The sequence below is a fragment of the Neofelis nebulosa genome, chromosome 14, assembly GCF_028018385.1.
Source record: "Neofelis nebulosa isolate mNeoNeb1 chromosome 14, mNeoNeb1.pri, whole genome shotgun sequence".
In the NCBI taxonomy this organism is placed as follows: domain Eukaryota; kingdom Metazoa; phylum Chordata; class Mammalia; order Carnivora; family Felidae; genus Neofelis; species Neofelis nebulosa.
This window is the reverse complement of record NC_080795.1, coordinates 38,118,007-38,130,959: the sequence shown is the minus strand read 5'-3', so window position 1 is coordinate 38,130,959 and position 12,953 is coordinate 38,118,007. Positions and strand designations below refer to the sequence as shown.

General features: G+C 42.4%; 1 protein-coding gene and 1 pseudogene across 1 annotated transcript in view; one reads left to right on the top strand and one right to left on the bottom strand.

Annotated features, from left to right (window-relative positions):
• Positions 1–12,953, bottom strand: part of NECAB1 (N-terminal EF-hand calcium binding protein 1) — a 197,291-nt gene that overhangs the window by 74,971 nt on the left and 109,367 nt on the right. The gene's annotated exons all lie outside the window — the stretch shown is intronic.
• LOC131494275 (protein GUCD1-like) lies at positions 88–770 on the top strand (annotated as a pseudogene).

Here is a 12,953-nt window from a genome sequence, read left to right as displayed (position 1 = left end):
CACCGGCCCCAGTCCTTCCCTGGTCAAAGCCGAAGCTGTAGCAGGTGCCCCGGGCGGGGGCCGCGGGCGCCCCGCGCGGCCCAGGTTATGAGGGCGGAGGCAGAGGGGACGCCACTGGCACCCGGAGACTTTGTGCGGCTGTCCGCGCCCATCATCCAGCAGCTCTACCCCTGGGACTGCGGCCTGGCCTGCTCCAAGATGGTGCTGAGGTGCCTGGGCCAGCTGGGCGACAGTGAGTTCGAGAGTGCCCTGCAGGAGCCGCGACTAACCAGGGGGGCATCTGGACTACTGACCTGGCCTACCTAATGCGCCACTTTGGCGTGAGGCACCGTTTCTGCACGCAGACCCTGGGCGTTGACAAGGGCTACAAGACCCAGTCCTTCTACAGGAAGCACTTTGACACAGAGGAGACCCGGGTGAACCAGGTGTTTGCACAAGCCAAGGCCTGCAAGGTGCCGGTGGAAAAATGCACAGTGAGCGTGCAGGATATCCAGGAGCACCTGGCACAGGGCCACGTGGCCATCGTGCTGGTGAACTCTGGGGTGTTGCACTGCGACCTCGGCTCTGGTCCTGTCGCATACCGCTGCTTCGCCCCCAGCAGCCGCTGCTGCTTCTGCCGGACCCCTGACCACCAGGGCCGCTTCACTGTGCTGCCTGGCTACAACCAGGCCACTGGCTGCCTCTTCTACAACAACCCAGCCTGTGCTGACCAAATGTGCAGCACCAGCATCCGTAACTTCGAGGAAGCCAGAACCACTTATGGCACATAAGCCCGTGTGACAAAGCCCCAGGGAAGTCTTGGAGCCCAAGGCGTGCCTGCTTTGCCCACCAGCGTTGCGCGTGTCATCACGTCACTTACCCCACACACCTGCTGGTTGCTGGAGGCCGCGGCAGAGCATCTGAGCTTCCCCGGGGACCCCAGGCCTGACTCCAACCATGCCCAGGGGACCTCCACAGTCCCCTCTGTTGCCTGCAAACCAGACCCAGGTGGAGAAGCCTGAGATCGCCTCCCCACAGACCTGGGTGCCGAGCCCTGGAGAAGCCGCCTGTCAGGATGGCATCGGTGTGTTTGGAGACCGTGTAGCCAACCCCGGCTCCCAGGGCTGGGGACTCCTCCCAGGGGGACTCCCCACTGTCCCCCAGAAGTGCTATAGACCTCCTCCCTGTGCCCTTTGGTGAATGCTGCCACTCCCTCCCGCCTCCCCGTGGGCCCAAGTTCCTGTGGCTGGTTGTCAGGCCTCTGGGCCCTGAGGAGGGCTGGGCCTCAGGCCAAAAGGACCCTGAACCTCACCCCGCACCCTCCAGGTACTATAGCATTGTAGGGTGGAGGACTCTGAGGGGAGGAGACAGGGCCCTGGCTCTTGCTGGCTGAATGTACTCTGAGAATGCCTGACCCTGAGGGCCAAGAACAGCCACTTGAGTCCCAAAGATCCCCCCCAACCCATGAGGCCTCCTGACACTAGCCTAAGCCCTGACAGTGGGGCCCATTCTCTGGGTATGGGGAGCCCCAAGCCTCACGGTGCTGGAGGTGCTGGGGTGCTAGGGCCTGCACTCCTGAGGCAGTGGGGGGGATAGCCTGTGGCCTCCCACCCACCCCAGTGTTCATGCCAGGACATTTTGCACAGAACACTGGGTCTCTTTTTTCTTGACAGAGAAGGGTGATACCCGCCCAGGATCACACAGCACTGCACGTAGCACGGACTATTTGTTTTTTGTTGTTGGTGGTTTTTTTGAGATTTAAGCTTTCGCTTGTGGGGAGTGAGGGTCACCCTCAAGTAAGACAATAATAGTGAGATTCAGGGACTTCAGAACCACGGACACCTCTGTTCAGAGGGCAGATAAGCCTGCCCAAGTTCTCTTTCAAAGAGAAAGGGACTCACAGCTGGTGGGCTGAGTGCCAGGACCCCTCACCTTGTAGACAAAATCCGGCCGTCAGTCTGGGGAGAGTATATCCAGGACAGTGGTGGGGCTGGGTCTTGAATGCAGGTCTGTACCTAAAAACTAAGGGAAATGGATCATTCCCAAAGGGGCTGAGGACACCCACCCCTCATGAGCGGTCATTGGCAAGGGAGCAAGGCTGCCCCAAGAGCCACACGGCAGCTGCCATCCCTCCGGACTGCAAACCATGCTCAGCATCTGCTCCCACCAGCCGGCTGGCGCCCCCCCACCACGGCTGCTCTGAGGGGCAGAGGTGGGCTCTGTTTATGAGGGCCGTCAGACCACCCAGCCGAATCGCTCCTCGGCACCAGATGCAGCCTTTGGCCGAGACGGAGGCGCTATTAGCTGGTTAGCTAACAGGTCAGCCAGCCTGGTGTCAGAGACTAGCATTGCCTTCAGACTGGTCTCGTCTCTTTTGCCTTGATGCTGGGTGGCCCAAGATCCCAGGGAACTCTGGTGTCATGCCCAGGAGCACCATGTGTGGCAGCTGAGGTTTGGGCATCCTCAGGAAGGGTCTGGCTAAAATTGTGGTAAGAACGGATGCATCAAGGAAGGCAATGAGGAAGCGAAGCTTTGGACGACTGGTGGGGCCGTCATGGAGAGCGGCCTCCAAGGAGAGTGGTCACAGCACCTCAGTCCATCGTGCGACATTTAGAAACACTCAGTCCCTGGGCAGGCCACAAGTTAGAGGTCACCCATCTGGCAGATTAACAAGAAAGCTACCTGTGCCTGAGCCGGTGCCATCTGCCGGGGGAGGGTCATGGGGGTAGGATGCAAACCACACTACGTTGTGTTCTTGCACATGGCATGAAAATAAGGCTGGAGAGAGCCCAGACTTCAGGAACTTCTGCCCATAGCATGTGGCACCCATGACCCCTGTCCACATGCTAGGGGCCCAGTGAAGCCCCACTGGACGGTTGGTTTTGTTCATTGCAGCCACACAGGGACAAAAGGGATTTTTTGCATTGCAGAGAGTTTATATATATATACATATACATATACATATACATATACATATACATATACATATACATATTGTTTATAATGAACCACTCTCAACAAACATTATTCTCACTGCAAAATGAAAAAAAAAAAGTTAAAAGAGAAAGTATTACAATAGAACTGTAACCAAAATACATTAAAAGATACACAGTATGAATGCACATAAATTGTGACAGTAACAACATGTGGGTGGGAGGAGAAGCTAAAGTGTAGAGTTTTTGTATGTGATTAAACTTATCTTTTTAAAACAGACTGCTATAATTATAAGACGTTTTATGTAAGCCCTAAGATAGCCATAAAAATAATACCTATAAATGTTACACAAAGAAAAAGAGAAAGCAAAGCCTATTAATACCAAAAAAAAAGTCAAAAAAAAAAATATAAGGGAAGACAGCAAGAGGACAAGACAAAGGAACAAGGCTAACAGAAAACAACAAAATGGCAATAGTAAATCTTTCCCTATCAATGATTGCTTTACATATAAATGGATTAAATTCCCTAATAAAAACGCATAATATGCCTGAATGGATTAAAACAAAACAAAACAAAATGCACAAATTGCTCTATAGGAAACTCATTTCAGTTTTAAGGACACACATAGGCTGAAAGTGAGAAGATGGAAAAATATATTACAGGGAAATGGTAACCTAAAGAGAGGAGTGGGTACACTTACACCACACAAAGTAAACTTCAATTCAAAAATTCTCTCAAGAGACAAAGGATATTATACAATGATAAAACAGTCAATCCACCAGAAAGAAATAACAGTTATAAATTGTATATGCATTCAACATCAGATCACCTAAATATATAATGTAAACACTGACAGAACTGAAAGGAGAAATAGACAAAAACATAATAATAGGACACTTCAATAACCCACTTTCTAAATGGACAGAACACTCACACAGTAAGGAACCAGAAGATCTGAACCACACTATAGATCAAATGGACATACAGACATATTCAGAACATTCCATCCAACATCAGGAGAATGCACAGTCTCCTCAAACACATAAATATTCTCCAGGGAAAAATCATATGCTGGACCATAAAAAAAGTCATAATTTTAAAAAGATTGAAATCATATCAAGTACCTTTTCCAACCACAATGGTGGAAATCATTAACAGGAGAAAAACTGGAAAACTCACAAATATGTGCAACTTAACACATTCCTGAATAACCAGTGGGTCAAAGTAGAAATTAAAAAAAAAAAGTGAGACTAATGAAAATAGAAACACAATATACCAAAACTTATGGAATGTGAAAAAAAAGCAGTTCTAAGAGGAAAATATGTTGTTCTAAACATCTACATAGAAGATAGATATCAAATAAACAACCTAACTTTATACTTCAAAGAGCTAGAAAAAGAACAAGCTATGATTAAATTTAGCAGAAGAAAGAAAATAAAGATTAGAGCAGAGATAAGTGAAATAGAGGATAGCAAAATAATAGGAAATTAACAAAACTCAGAAATGGTTTTCTGAAAAGAAACAAAAGTGACGAACACTTAGCTAGATGAGAGAAAGAGAGAGAGAGAGAGAGAGAGAGAGAAGACTCAAATAAATAAAACCAGAAATAAAGAAGAGACATAATGGATGTCACAGAAATATAAAGGATCATAAGAGACTAGTATGAATATATGCCAACAAATTGGATAACCTAGAAAAAATGGATAAATTTCTAGAAACACACAACCTACTATGAATAATCATGATGAAATAGACATTCTCAACAGGTCTATAACTAGTATGGAGATTGAATCAGTAATCAAACACCTCTCAACAAAGATAGACACAGGTCCGGATGGCTTTGCTGGTGAATTCTACCAAATATTTAAAGAAGAATTAACATGAATACTTCTTAAACTCTTCCAGAAAACTGACAGCTAGTGAACACTCCCAATTTTATAAATTCAGCTGTAATGCTAAAGCCAGACAAGGATACTACAAGAAAAACTACACACCAATAGCCCTAAAGAATGTAATGCCAAACTCATCACCAAAATACTGGCAAACCAAATCCAACAGCACATTAAGAGGATCATACACCATGACTGAGTGGGATTTATCCCTGGAATGCAAGAGTGGCTCAATAGGAAAATCAATTAATATACCACATTACAGAATAAAAGATAAAAATCACATGATAATCTCAATAGATTTGAAGAAACATTTGAATAGATTCAATATCCTTTCATGATAAAAAAGCTCAACAAACTAGAAATACAAGTACTCCACAACATAATAAAGACCATACATGAAAAACCCACAGCTAAAATCACACTTAATGGTGAAAAACTAAAAGCTTCTCCTTTAAGAGCAGGGATGAGGCAAGAATACCCACTCTTGCCACTTCCATTCAACATAGTACTGGAAGTCCTAGCCAGAGCAATTAAGAAAGAAAAATATCAGAAAGAAAGAAAGAAAGAAAGAAAGAGAGAAAGAAAGAGAGAAAGAAAGAGAGAAAGAAAGAGAGAAAGAAAGAGAGAAAGAAAGAGAGAAAGAAAGAGAGAAAGAAAGAGAGAAAGAAAGAGAGAAAGAAAGAGAGAAAGAAAGAAAGACTCCCCCTGTTTGAAGACCATATGACCATGTACATAGAAAGCCCCAAAACTTCCATAAAAATACTGTTAGAACTAATTCTTTAGTTCTAACACAAACTCCCTAAGATGGTAAAATATGAAAACAGCACACAAAAATCAATTGCATTTCTATACACTATTAGAAAAGGAAGTTAGGAAAATAATCCCATTTAAAATATTATCAAAGAGAATAAAATATTTAGGAATAATCTTTTTTTTTAATTTTTGAATTACATCCAAGTTAGTTAGCATATAGTGCAATAATGTTTTCAGAAGTAGATTCCAGTGACTCATCCCCTATGTATAACACCCAGTGCTCATCCCAAAAAGTGCTCCTTAATGCCCCTTACCCAGGTAGCCCCTCCCCCTACCCACAGCCCCTCCAGCAACCCCCTCCAGCTTGTTCTCTGTAATTAAGGGTCTCTTATGGTTTGCCCCCCTCCCTGTTTTTATATTCTTTTTGCTTCCTTTCCCTTATGTTCATCTGTTTTATACCTTAAAATCCTCATATGAGTCAAGTCATATGATATTTAACCAAGAAGGTTAAAGATTTGTACACTGACAAGTATAAAATACTGATTAAAGAAATTTTAAAGCAGATACAAATAAATGGAAAGATATCTCCTGTTCATGGGTTAGAAGAACTAATATGAAAATGTCTATTCTACCCAAAATGATCTACATATTTAATGTAATCTCTATCAAAATCCCAAGAATATTTTTTACAAAAATGAACAATCCTATTATTCACATAGAACCACAGGAGACCCTGAACAGCCAAAGCAATGCTGAAGTACAACAAAAGTGGAGGCATCATACCTCATCATTTCAAAGTATCTTTAAGAATTACAGTAATCAAAACAGGATGCTAGCATAACACAAGCATTCATAAAGTGGAATAGAATAGAGAGCCCAGATGTGAATCCATGCATATCTGATCAACTGATCTTTGACAAGGAGGACAAGAATACACAATAGGGAATGAAGTATTTCTTCAACAAATAGTGGTGGGAAAACTGGATATTCACAATCAAAAAGAATGAATTTGGACCTTGAACACTCCCATGTTCACTGCAGCACTATTCACAATAGCCAGGATATGGCAATGACCTAAATATCCATCGACAGATGACTACATAAAGAAAATGTGGTATATACAGACAATGGAATACAGCCTTAAATTTACAAAAGAGATGGGGCGCCTGGGTGGCGCAGTCGGTTAAGCGTCCGACTTCAGCCAGGTCACGATCTCGCGGTCCGTGAGTTCGAGCCCCGCGTCAGGCTCTGGGCTGACGGCTCGGAGCCTGGAGCCTGTTTCCGAGTCTGTGTCTCCCTCTCTCTCTGCCCCTCCCCCGTTCATGCTCTGTCTCTCTCTGTCCCAAAAATAAATAAATTAAAAAAAAAAAAAAATTTACAAAAGAGGAACTTCTGTAATATGTGACAACATGAATGAACCTTGAAGATAATATGGTAAGTACAAGAAGCAGGTCATGGAAAAATAAAGACCGCATAATTCCATTTGTATGAGGTATCTAAAATAGTCATATTCAAAGAATCAAAGAGTAGAACAGGGATTTCCAGGGGCTGGTAGGGAAGGTGAAATGGAGAGTCACTAACCAACAGGCTCTAAGTCTGTTAAGCAAGATGAATAACTCTAGAGATCTGCTGTATAATGTTAGAAATTATAGTCAATAATAATGTATGGTACATTTAAAAGTTTTAGAGGACTGATCTCATGGTAAGTGTTCTTACCACAGTAAAATACATCAATAAATAAGTAAAAATAATAAAGTTTGAGAACCCTGAGAAAAACAGAAACTTTTCCAAACCTCTGTTTTCAAATGATTCTTACCACATGAGTGTCCTTTTTTTTTTTTTTTTTTTTTAACAAAAGCTTTATCTTCAAACTCACTGACCAATCTTTGGAAAAAAAAGGACAAGATAAAATGTGTATATGAGTACCTCTTATTTACTGAATATCCCTTTGTGAAGGTGCATTAAAGAAGGAAATAAAACCACCTGCTTTTGCAGTAGTATAGATTAAAAAGCATTCATTCAACAAACACGTAACATTAACACACACAAAACATAAAGAGTGCAAACAAGGTTCTAGCCAAACACTAAATACACATAGAGCTTATTAAATAGGGAGCATTCTCAACATCAGTTAAGTGTGTGTAACTATTCAAAAGTCTCATTTTGAATGAGAGAGATATTTAACAACAATAACAGGGTATATATAGTCTGATATGTGGAAAACAAAATTCAGTATCAAAAATCACTAAATTTCATGAGCAATCAGCTAATCAATCAAAGACTATGCATTATAGAGCTGGAAGGGACCACTGAGTCTAAATTCCTCATTTTCAAAATGAGGTTCAAACATATTAAGGATAATTTGCTTGAAATCACACACCTCTTCTAGACTAGACTAGAATACAGGTGTCCTTTTCCTTCTGCCACAGAAAGCCTCTTGATCATTCCTGACTCATTGTTAAGCATCTCTGGAGAGAAACAGCAAGTTCCAGTCTCATGAGGCTATGAAGGGCAGAGGCTCTTGATTATAAAATCGCGCCCTTAAGAGCACTGTTGGAAGGAAAGCTTTTCAGAACAGAAAATAAGCAATTACACAGGAGGAAATACATCATCTAAATGGCAGCTGAACTTCTCTTTAAGCGGACAGTAGCAAAAAGACAGCATAATTTCTTGAGCAGAGACACTTAAATCACATCAGCATCAGGTTTTTCTCAGAAACATTTACAGCCTTCAGGTAAGGATTTATGGAAGCCTATACTGGAATTAGTATCTCTAGGCTGACAGTGATTTTATTTATAATTTCCTATTCCTCTTTCATATTTGATAGGTTTTTTGTGTTCTGTACGGAATCACTCAAAAACTTTAATACTGAAATGTAAAATTAAGATTCCAGAAGAAACAAATATATGTTATACTCACTATCCGTCAATCTAGTTGTCATCCCTGAGATAAAAACATTCAGATAAGCATAATGATTCAAGTACATTTATGTTATTAAAACTTATCAAGGAAATGACGGAACAAAATTAATTCATTTATTATGTAAACAATAAAAAGCAAACTTCAAGTAGGCACTTTGAGCTTCAGGCTTCGGGTAGTATAAAAAATGAAAAGACTAAGACGGTGATAAAACTCTGATAGGAATCTTGATTATTTCTTAACAAAAGGATTCATTTTAATCAGAAGCTTAGATTTTGTTCCTTTGCCATGGCAACAGATGTAGAATCATGTACCTGGAAGGTTACAATGATAATCTTCATTATGCTCACAAAAGGCTCTGTGTTAACAGTTTAGTGATTGGACCGGAAGGAACTAGTTTGAGTATTTCTACTCAGTTCTACGTAATATTTTTTTGATGCTCATGGAGGATGTGATTCTATGGACAGTCTTGGCCATTAACTTACAGTATGACTTTAAGTCCATTAACTCCTCTGTGTTTTTTTCCACAAATCTGTGGGAACATTGGTCTCAGTTTTCATCCCAGAACAGGTTAGGTCTGTATTCACTGGTTTATCTAGTGCTGAATGCAAAGAAAAGAACGACTTTCTTGCTTTTTTTTATCAGCAGGTGAAGAAATTCTCTCATCATGCTCTACTCTTCTTGTCATATGACCTCAAAAAAGGTCAACATGGGGCGATGCAGAACACACAGAGTCATGGCCATTCTGCTCCAGGCATCCTGATATTTGACATGATCCATGAATGTTCCTGTTCCAATATATAAGGATTGAAGTCAGCTGCCTCCCTATTGAGCAACTATTTTCTTTTTTTTTTTTTTTTTAATTTTTTTTTCAACGTTTTTTATTTATTTTTGGGACAGAGAGAGACAGAGCATGAACGGGGGAGGGGCAGAGAGAGAGGGAGACACAGAATCGGAAACAGGCTCCAGGCTCCGAGCCATCAGCCCAGAGCCTGACGCGGGGCTCGAACTCACGGACCGCGAGATCGTGACCTGGCTGAAGTCGGACGCTTAACCGACTGCGCCACCCAGGCGCCCCTTGAGCAACTATTTTCTTATTGAAATGAAGAAAGTGAGTCTGTAATATGAAACGTGGAAACTCTAATTAAACTCTCAGAGAAAAGCAGAGGGAAGCTTTTATTTCTTCTGATGAGGGAGGGTGCCTTCACAGCACCTCATTAAATACTAATGTGGTGCTCAGAGAGTGTGGGTCCTGTCCTTTGACTCTCATCAGGCCTTCAACCACCTTTTGCTAAGTTATTAGATAACAAAGGCTTTAGGTCTTTTCCTTCCCAGAGACATCTGCTTTTAAAAACTTGTAAACACTGGACTCTTATGGACTGAAAAGTCTTTGAGACTTAAGAGAAATGGGTATTTGAAGGTGGATGTTTCAAGAATTCCTGAATCCTTGCCCGCGCTCTCAGATCACATTCTTGTGGCAGGTGGAGGTTCCCTGAGAACAGAACCTGTTCCACCTGCTGCTCCTTAGGGTTCCTCTGCAATCCTCCTGCCACTTTCTCTATAGGCTACTCCCAGCCACTGATTGAGCACAGGGAAAGTTCAAGAACTCGGCCATTTCTGCCTGACGTGGGGCTCCCTACTGGCCTGGTCAGGACTTTCTTGGTGGCTCTTCCTGCCCCACTTTCGTGTTTCTGTCCAGGTGTCAGACCGGCACCACAGTCTGAAGGTTCTTCCCACAACTCCTGCTTCCTCTTCCCTTTTCCCTTCACAGGGAATCTCTTGAATTCCCAATTCCATCTTGGCATCTGCTGAGAATTAAAGCAGACTCAGTACTCCATGAATATTTGTTGTGCCAGATGAAGGAATCTCAAGATGAACCAAATGAACTCTTAGGGGAGGTGAAGAGAGTGGTGAAAACTTAGATCGAGCACCTGTAATTTGCCAGGTGCTCAACTGGGAGAGTCTTGGTGCAGTTGGGCTAAAAGAGAAGTTGAGTTAAAGTTTTCTCAATGATTGATATGTATTAAATGCTCACTAAATAGTAGCTATTCCTATTAATAAGAGTTAACTGGACTGTGTAGCAAGGTCATGTCGGTAGGAGATACTGAGATCATGGAAGATGGCAAAGAACCAAGCACAAGAAGAGGTCAGAAGTACGAAAGCAGCAAGGTCCAAGCAGTGCTCTGGGCTCAGCCACTTGGCACAGCGGAGAATGCCCTGGGAGCTCTGCTTCTATTCAAGTTTGGGGCCTTCTAGGAAATGTTCGGCTCTAGGTCGCCCCCAGTACTGAATTTGTTCATTTTTCAGGGCTCTGTGGTTTTAGAGGTTTCTAAATGGTTAATATCATCTCTGATTTCGGCGAAGTGGGGGGGGGATACCAGTAATTAATCCATTAGTGGTACTACTCCAGGTCTAAAGACAAGGCTATATTTTCAATTTGGATTTGGGGCTCCAAGTGGAAATGGGTGGAAGAAGGGGTGAGAGCAGACAGACTCTTGGGGTAAGACCCTGACTCCTTCCTATCTGAACTTATTCTCAAAGAGAACTCCCAGGCTTGGCAGTTAGCTTTTCCATCTGCTTAAAGTGCAACTCCATAGTTAAGTGTGTGATGGTGGGCTTTTCTCAACTGCAGTTCGATTAAAGGGACTTTCCAGATGTCAGATATCAGGTTGAGGCCACACTCTTCACCTCCTAAGAGAGCATAGTCCATGACTAGGAAAATTCTACAGAATACTACACAGGATACAGAGCCTACAGAAAAACAAGCATCACATCCCGTAGCAACAGTAAATACAAAAAGGAATATTTTTTAAACCGACTGATTGTTCTCAAAGCTATCTAAATCATCTGTCAGCAGTAACTTTCAGAAGGCAGCTCCAGATTCCTTAGTAAATTAAGCCTACAAGTGAAAGCATTCCTAATTCATTACATGCCAGTACACTTGCCACAAACATAATTAGTTTAGTCTCATAAGAGCATCATTTTTGAGAGGTTAATAAATCCATCCATACTTTCCCCAAAGTCCCAGGGGTCAACTTTCACTTGTCCATGCCTGATGTATGCTGCTGAGTTTTGAAGTGCTATGAACTTCTCAAAGAATTGGTAGTTGTTTTATTAACATAAGATAGTACTGCATTTCAGCATTGCTAAAGCATACAATCTGATGGTCTGAAAATAATTAGAAGATCTATTTACCATGCCATATATTATGGCATATCCATCTTAATTCAACCTGCCATTGAAACTCTTAGGGTTAGATGTGTTTAAAAATTCAGACTTTTTCAGAATCTAGAAAGCGATACCTGAGATATACACGCACACATGTAAAATACATTCATCACATATATAATACCCCCCAGCAGAGTCTGGGATAATATGCTGTAACGACTATATTGATACCTTTGCAGCATACTCCTGAGTATTAAAATAGGTTTTATAACCAAACGGATTTTGATGCTAAGCTGACCAAACAACAAGAAAACCAAAGCATTCCGTTTTCAGAACTTCCTGGATTTCAGAATTGCACAGAAGTGGATCTGCAGTGAATTTGCATCCTAGCTCCTCCTCAAACAATCCCCACAAGAACTGTGGGGACAGAAGATAAAGAGCTGCCAGGGATTCAGCTTGAAACTGAAATAGGGGACTTTTATTGCCATTTGCTCATTCTTTAAGACTCATTTGCAAACTGTCTCTTAGGCTGCATAAAATACAGAGTAGCTACCTAACACTTTGGGTACAATGAGTAATGTGGGGGAACTGGATGAAACTGGGGAACATGATGAAAGTGGAGAATAAGAAAGAAAACAGCCCCTTCCAGCCACTACCCTCTTTCCTGTGGCCACAGAACCATTCCTCATCATAGTCCCCTCCTCATAGAGGCTGAAGATCTGGTTATTTTACGTTAAACCTTGTGGGGTAGCGAAGGGGTTCACATCATTTCCTACTGTTTCTCTGTCAAATGGACAATTGCTTTGTCTGCCAGCTGAAAAAGAGCCTGTAACAACAATGCTCAAGACAGTTTATCACATCACTTCATTGGTGGGCAGGGCTAATTTTTGTTCCATATTATGTTTCTTTTGGCACGTGACATCTGGCAACACCCTGAACCTGGCAGGTGCTTCTTGTGTGTTTATTAAATTGGACTGAGAAAGCCTGTTACCCTCTCCAAACCACACTTTTTGTTTGCTTATTGCTTTTCAAAAGAAGACTGTTACCTCAGTGTTGAGGCAACTCTGAATCTCTTCAGGATTCAGAGGCATTGGATTCTGCTCCTGGAGCTATTTATAACTGTGGGTAGGCAGGTTCCACATCCCTCCTTTGTGCTTCCAAGGGGGCTGTAGGAGTATATGTTCTGTCGCTGCAGATGATCTGTTTTGATCATATTAATGAGGAGATGGCTGACTAGGAGCTGTGTTTCCTTTTCAGTTGTTCGCCTATATTGTTATGAATTAATTTCTGTTGGATTTTGCTAATTTT